The sequence below is a fragment of the Spinacia oleracea genome, chromosome 4, assembly GCF_020520425.1.
Source record: "Spinacia oleracea cultivar Varoflay chromosome 4, BTI_SOV_V1, whole genome shotgun sequence".
Lineage (NCBI taxonomy): Eukaryota > Viridiplantae > Streptophyta > Magnoliopsida > Caryophyllales > Amaranthaceae > Spinacia > Spinacia oleracea.
Window position 1 is genome coordinate 32,039,519 of NC_079490.1, and position 8,416 is coordinate 32,047,934.

Here is an 8,416-nt window from a genome sequence, read left to right on the forward strand (position 1 = left end):
TGGGTGCTTTTCGCGGATTTATTTCCGATTTTTTTAATTTTATTTTTGGTAAACTATAAATAATAAGCCCATATGTTTTAGTTGGTACCTTATTTTCTAGTATTGAACACTTAGTTTATTGTCCTTAGCTTAGTTATTCTCTCTAAATTTGTTCCAAACACTTAGTTTTTAATTGCAATCAAAATTCAAGCTTTCATATTTCATTGTTCTTCATTTAGGTATTGCTTCTTACTTTGATTTATTATTTTTCTCTAGCTATGTTTTCATTGATTTACATTGCCTTAGTTATTTCAATCATGTGTGAGTAGTCTATTTTCTAGGGTTTTGGGGATCCATGAATTAATATGAAGGGATGATTGAATGTTGATGATTGTTGGTATTGTGATTAATTCCTATTGATTGGTTTCATTTACTATGCGATTAGATTTGCGCAGGTTTAATTGTATTAGTCAAGCAATATCAAGTTAAGATCCGAGAGATACAATTTGATGTTTAGGCTTGTGTCAATAGGTAGAATTGGAATTAATACGTAGCGAGAGCCCGTTAATTCCGAGTCTATGATTAGTATCGATTCGAGAGAGCATGCTAGTCTAATTAATTGCTTTATTGATTATTGTCGATTGTTTATCATCCTGGATTGTTGTTCATTGGTGAACCTATGCCCTAGATCTTTTAATATCTGAATTCTCTTGTTTGATTATTATTGTAGTTTTAGTATCCAAATCAATCCAACTCTTGTTCGCAATAGTCTAGATTTTATTCTTAGTAATAGAAAGAACGATGTTTCCCTGTGGATTCGATCCTGACTTCCCTTGCTACCTAGCTAGTGATTTTAGGTTTATCTTTCATAGGAGTGCGATTTAGCCTGTCAAATTTCGCGCCGTTTCCGAGAAAACGGTTTTATTTTCTGTTATTAATTGTGTATTCTAGATTATTGTTTGTTACTTCTCAACGAACCCCCGTTCCTTGAGACCAGATCTCACACCTGTTTGTGGTTTCTTTGTCTATGCCCAGGACCGTTGGTACTAGTAATCTTACTCCGTTCGATCCTGAGCCCGAAAGAACCTTTCGTAGACGAAGAAATTTCATCGCAGAGTGTGGGAATTACTCTAACTCTGATTCTGATCATAATATTGGCGGTCTTTTTTCTTCAGATACAGATTCAGTTTCAGAGATAGAGATGGGTGACGAAACACCACCACCAGTTGAGCCAAGGCTTACAGACTATTCTAAGCCAAGTTTGTCTGTGCTACCCAAGGCAATCATGCTTTCTATTGCAGCTGTGACCTTCAAGATTGAGCCTGCATTGATTAACATGATTGAGAGACGCCCGTTTGTGGGGAAGCTGATGAGCGACATAAATGTCGCTCTTAGCTTAGGATTTTAGTTCATTTCATTAGCATTTTATTACTATTTTCGCTTAGTTTTATCGTTTTTAGTTCGTTTTTTGCGTTTTTGCATTAATCATATCATTCTCTCGTCTTGAGTACATTCTAGCCGTTTTCGCTCTAAATATGTCTTTTATGCTCAATTTTATAGCGTGGGGTCATTTGGAGTGTTAACGTGCTAAATAATGTGATTTTTTGCTTGGACGATGATTTAAATGGCTTTACGATTTGCGAAAATGTCAAACGAATTAAATATGTGATTTTCCGATTCAATAATGCGTTTTCCGATTTTAATAATGTGCTATTCGATTTTCTAGCGTGCTAGACGATTTTAGAATATATCTTACGATTTTATTGATATGCTATACGATTTTGTTCAACGTGCAGCGACGAAGCAAGGCATGAGCATATGAGCAGCCAGCCACACACGCAGCACTACCCATAGCTGCTGACCATGGCACCCATCGCAGCATCATCGTAGCAGCACCATTACGGCAATGCACGAGCACACTTGCAGCATGTCTTGTGCTCACCTCAAAGCCCTCTTGCACTCCCTTGGCAGCAGCCCTATAGCAGCCATGTGCAAGCAGACCAGCAATACAAGCAGCGCACAACAGAAAGCCACAACAGCAGCCTTTGCACACGAACAAACAGACAACATAGCTGCTGTTGCTGTGCACTCTTTCAGCTATGGTTCACCACAACAACAGCCAAGCATTGCAGCAAACACGGCACAACAATATAGCGCAGCACAGACCCACAAGAACGCAACAGCAACACGCAGAAGAAAAGCAGCCACGCAACTGTGGGCGCAGCAAAGCTCGCAGCAGTCTGTGCGATCGAGTGCAACAGCCTGTGTGGTCGAACAAAACTGCAAATTGTGGGCAGTATGTCTTAAAATTGCTGTGCGACAGACTGCTTGTCTCTGTGCGACCGCACAGAATCTGTGCGACCAAACGTACCCTCAATTCGATCGAATACGGCTGCGGGGCTGCTACTATAAAAGATTAAATCGCAGCATTGTTTTCATTAGGCTTTCATTTTGTAAAACACGTAATTAGTTTTAGGATTTCAAAATTAGAATTCTCTCTCTAGAATTAGTTTAGGGCTTTGATTAGAGATTAGGATTAAGGATTCTTAGCCTCAAATTCTTGATTCTAAATTCAATTCAATCTCTAATTTTCAGATTTCTTTCCTTTTGCTTTGAGTTTTGTTCTTCATTTTTGTGCTTCAAGTTTGATGCAATTGCTTCATTTCAAGGTATAATTCTAATTCTTCTTTTGTTTTGTTCTTTAATTCGTTAATTGCTTCACTAATTTCGTTTATGCTTTGATTTCATGCTTGAATTCAAGGATTAGTTTGTTATTTTGAATTTCATTGATTTTTCCCCAATTTTTGTGGCTTTGATTTTCTGAATTTTATTGTTTCAGTTAGCTTCATTAGCTCAATTAGTTTCATGATTCGGATTAATATTAGTTTAATGTTGATGTTAATCATGCTAATTGAGTAGTTTAGTCTAGAGGTTAGGGATGAAGCTTTGGCATTGAATTTGGGGAATTTTAGGGAAAAATTCATGATTGATGTTGTGATTAAATGTGATTTAGTGATAGGATTTTCCATGATCAATTGAGTAGTAGTTGAAAATGCTAGTTGATTGAATTAGATTGGAATGTATGATTTAGGTTTGGCAAGACATTGTGAGCCTAATTCATGCAAGTGAATGATAGTTCCTATTATATGCAAGCTAATCTAGCTTAGGACTATGCGAAAGATTTTCCATAGGCTAGGTTGCTTCGCATGCTCTATCCGAGAGGTGGCGAGCACATCATTAGTTTTCATTCCCCTATTTGCTATGTCGTTTCATATTCATGAATGTCTTGACCTTGTTATTTCTTTGATTTGATTTCCATTGCCGATTCCCGAATCCTCTAGAATTTCTTTATTAGTTTGAATTACTTGCTTTCATTAGATTAGAATTCAAAATCAAATTCTTATTCGAACTAGCTTGTGAGCGCATAGATTGATAAGTCACACATATATCCATTCCTATGGGACGATCCCTATACTTGCCGCTATAGTCAATATAGCCGGTAGTTTAGGTGTTTTATAAATTTTGTTTGGTGAGGTGTATTTCTATTCAACGACGGAAAAACTCCCTATAAGAAGCAGGTGAAGACCTAAATCTTCACATTCAATCTTTCATCCAATACTTCTCTACCATCAAGCAAAAGGGATAGACTCCGGAGCAGACTATGGAGATGCTTTTCCCGTTCTCTCTGAGTGGGAAGGAAAAATTCTGGATCAATGGGTTGAATCGAGCAGCCATGAAAATTACTAACTGGGAGTCTTTGGCCCTTGCATTCTATGTGAAATATTTCCCACCTGAGAAGACAGCTCGTCTGAGGAGCCAGATCATTTATATTACTCAACAAGCATATGAGAGTTTGTTCGAGGTCTGGGAAAGGTTCAAGGATTTACAGAGAGAGTGCCCACACCATGGTTTGAGTGACTGGTTCTTGATTCAACAATTTTATAATGGTCTGGGTAATGACTCTAGACTTATTCTGGATTCAGCTGCTAGTGGGAGATTCATGCAACTTGCTGTGACTAGAGCTATGGAGGTGATTGAGGAGATGACCATTCACAATGCCCAGTATGGGAATCCTAGAGGCCTATCTAACAAGGGTGGTAAGCATGACTTGAATTCCATAGAACAACTAACTGCCCAATTGACTGCTTTACATTACAAGTTTGATAATATGTAAGCGGCCAATGCTCAATCTGCTCAACCTGGTAGTGTAGCTGCAATGAATTCTCAAACCGTCAATGTGTGTGATAGTTGTGGGATGTCTGGTCATTATGCACAGGAATGTAGGATCTCTATTGAACAATGTAACTCATTCCAGTCCTACAAGCAGAATAATCCGTACTCCAATTCTTACAATGAGGGGTATAAAAACAATCCCGTACTATCATACAGGAGTACTAATATTCAAAACCCCCATCAGGTCCAACATCCACCACCACAACCATCATATCAACCACCACCACAACAATCATACCAACCACGGAGTAGCTACAACCAACAGTCTAGTGGACCACCTGGGTTCCCTAGACAACACACATCACCTCCACCACCACAACCTCAACCCACACAATCTGACCCTATGCTTGTAGACATGAGGAACATGATGTTGCAAATGCAGAAGTCTCTGAGTGAAAAGGATGCTAAAATTGATGCTCTTACCGCCCATAATAAGATCATTGATACTGTAACACCCCGACAATTCCCTCTTTTCTAAAATAACTTTTTAATAAATATAGCTATAGAGAATTATCAAGGCATTATCGCCCGTGTGAAAACGTAACGACTTATTCAGAATTTTGCAGCGGAAATCATAAAACTAACTTTAAGTTTATAAATAATCAACTACAAAGTTAACTTTAAAACCAATCAACGAAAATAAAGTCAATGTAGCTAGTCCAACAAGTTTAAAGTCTAATTTAACAAACCAAAGTCAACTTAGCAAAACAAAATAAATACAAGCTCTCTAATCCCGATCCCAATGATGCATCATCTTCAAACCTGTAGATGGACAGCGCTTATTGATCCTTAGAGACTGCTCACCAAAATGGGTCATCACAGGATCAATAAGGCATAGCCATGATCAACACACACAAACAAAGCACGTAATCAGCAAAGCTGAGTACTACATACTAAAACAATAATAATCCTAACATGATACTATTAAACGAACAATCCTAACATGATACTAATGAACATAAATAAGGGCAGACAAACATGTTAATTTGACGACCACGCTTGACTAGACTAGGCTAGACTTTATAACAATAATATTATTTTAGTTGAAATAGTCAATGGACCGAGTTGTCCAACCAGATTTCTTCACTAAGGAAGACGAGGTACGGGCGCGACTCTGTAACCTCAGTGACCTGCGATATCAAGGAACGTTTGAATAAAAATAGAACACGGTGATCAATCCGGTCCCAGAAAAGGCCATGGGCTACCACCATGAACCCCAACTCCTGTTTGTCCGTCACTTTAGACGTGCACAGTCTAAAGCTATTGTTACTCAGTTTCACTTTACATGATTTACAAATTGAGACTCTGTTATGACTCAACAATCACATAAAGCATACAATCCACATTTGTTCACAACTGTTTTTATCTTGGAATTAAGTAAGTGATCACAAAGGCATCAATCAAGACTCATTCCAATTAACCCAACCTTTCCTTTAACCATGATCAACCCCTGTATATGGGTATAAGGTTTCAACTTACTAAACAAGGTCCACAACCCTCATAAAGTAGTGAAAAGCTAAAAAGGGAACAACGATCCATCGATCCAAACCAACATATATAGAATAATCTAGTGTTCTCAACCAACATGTTTGCATCAATCATCCATACTAACATGTTATAATTCTCATAACAAAATGTATGCCCAATATGTCCATCCAACAATATTAAACATGCAAATTCAACACGACCAAGTTCATCAGTAATGTCAACATAACCAAGTTCAACAACAATCTCAACACAACCAAGTTCACCAATAATTTCAACATGGTTTCAACAAATAACACACATTCCAAGCACACAGGTATGTACGTACCTTGTGTAAACAAAAGTCGCCTATGGAGAATTCTCCACCTAACAACAACCAATATAGACTCATATCAATTCATATTGAATTTTCAGCAACATTAGGGAGCTTCAAACTCTTCCTAAACATAATTAGAACATTTCCCAATATCGAAACTTGAATATTTAATTCCCTAGCATCATAATTATTATTTTAATTATTGAAATTCGTTGAAAACTCTTCAAAGCATCATACTTTAAATTTCCAGCAATATAACTAATTTCAAACTACTCCAAAACATTATTAACATGTTTGAAATCATAAAAACAATAACTTTAATAACTTATAATCATCCTACCATGGTTTCAAAACTATAAAACCTTAAAAATCCATGCTTTAATAATTAAAACCCATATTTTAATCAAAATATATAATCTGAAAATTAGTAATTTCGTTATGCAAAGCATATAATTTGGTTTCTATATTTACACAATTAAAACCATAATTTAAAGCATGAAAACATTAATTAAATTACATAAACAAAATAAAATATTAATTAGTTTTAGGGTTAAAGAAATTAACCAAAAATAGAGAGAATAAAGGGAGTGTTGCCGGCGACAAGGCGGCGCGGCAGGTGGGTGGTCGTCGGCGCTGGGCGACGCGGAGGGTGGTGGTGTTGTGTGCGCCTGTGGTGGTAGCCTGTGACAAAGAGGAAGGGGAATCGATGGTTGGCAGCGCAGCAACGATGCTGCAAGTGAGCGGCACCGCGTGGAGGGAGCGACGAAGGTGGCTGGTGGTCGTGGGCCGCGCACGGTGGTGCTAACTGGTTCGAAATGCAAGCAGAAACAAAGTCAGGAGGTGCGGATAAGCCAAAGAAGAAAAGAATGAAACAAGGGGGAAGAGAGGTTACCGGCGGGAGGGACGACGGAGAAGAAGAGCGCCGGCGCGCGGTGGTGGAGGCTGGGCGGCAGCAGCAATCACCGCAGTGAGGAGAGAAGGGTTTTGGGTGTTTCTTGTTTTTGGCTTTTTACGTGAATACAAAGAGAAGGAAAGGAGTAAAGTGTTTTGGGTCTTATTATTTGGGCTTTGACAATTGGGCTAGAATTAGGATTTAGTTCTAGGATTTCAATCCAAAATCGATTAGGATCGTTTTCTAAATTCAATCGGTTTCGTAATTCGATTTCTTTTCAACATAAAATTCTAAAATCATTTTAATTTCATAAATCGTTGAAATATTTAAAATGTATAAAAATAAATATTCGTTAATTACATTTTTATTTCTAAAATTCGTAAATTCTATTTAAATATAATTAACTATACGTTAAAATATAGGAAAATTTGTAAATATTAATCCCACCTTTGGCCGGTTTTCTTTAATTAATCCCACCTAAGCGATATTTTTTAATAATCCCACATTTAAGCCCTAACTACTTTAATTAGACCTAATTGACTGGCTACCGGCAAAAAAGTCAACGTCTATTTCGTTGACAACCAACACTTTGATTTCCCTCCTAAAATGCTTGACACGTCAGTAATTAATTGCCAACTACTCTAGGTTTTCGAAATTTTTTTACCAAAAAAATTTACAACTCTCTCTCTTCTCTACTCTCCCGTACTTCTCTCTCCTCCAAATTAAACAGCCAAACCAAAATTCACCAACCTTGCCAAAATCAATTACTAATTTAGCACACAAAAATTCAATTAAACCGTCATTAACACAGCCAAATTAATCAACCAAACCAAAATTAATCAACCAAACCAAAATTCAACAACCTTGCCAAATTCATTAACACAACCAAATTAATCAACCACGAGTGAATTAAATGAGAGTCCAGACAAGGAGAGGATTCAATTAAACCTTACCAAAACCAAAACCAAAGTCAACAACCTTACTAATTTAGCACACAAAAACTCAATTAAACCGTCATTAATTAGGGTGAGTGAATCCTAAATACACGAATTAAACCAATTGCAAAGGTAAGACCTTTACAAACAATTCGTGACTTGTGGTGGAAATCAAAAAAATTGCAACACATCAGAGGATCTTACCGGCCATAAAGGGCAGCCATGAAACTTCATTCCTACATTTGGACCTCGCTTAACTGTACGCACAACAGAGTAATTCCCACATTCACACAACAATGGTGGTACCATTCCTCCCCTTGAATTTGATGAAGACGATCCAACAGGTACTTGCTTTGAACCAGTCATAGTAATTGAATTGAACGACGTGAGGGAGCAAGAATGGTGGAGGAGAAGAAGAATTTTCGCAGAGGAGAAGATGAAGAAAATGTCGCAGAGAAAATGAGGAAGAAAGAGAAAGAATGAAGATATAAAGAAATAAAAAGGGGAAAAAAAAAATTTAAAGTTACAACGGTTATAATGCCACGTGGGACGCTTCACCGGCTAAATCAGGTTTAT

At 37.4% G+C, this 8,416-nt stretch overlaps 1 non-coding gene across 1 annotated transcript; it reads right to left on the reverse strand.

The window, feature by feature from the left end:
- Window positions 1-3,784: 3,784 nt before the first annotated feature.
- On the reverse strand, window positions 3,785-3,891 carry LOC130460316 (small nucleolar RNA R71). The gene has a single exon (XR_008920222.1). It is a non-coding gene; the product is annotated as a small nucleolar RNA R71 (small nucleolar RNA).
- Window positions 3,892-8,416: the final 4,525 nt, after the last annotated feature.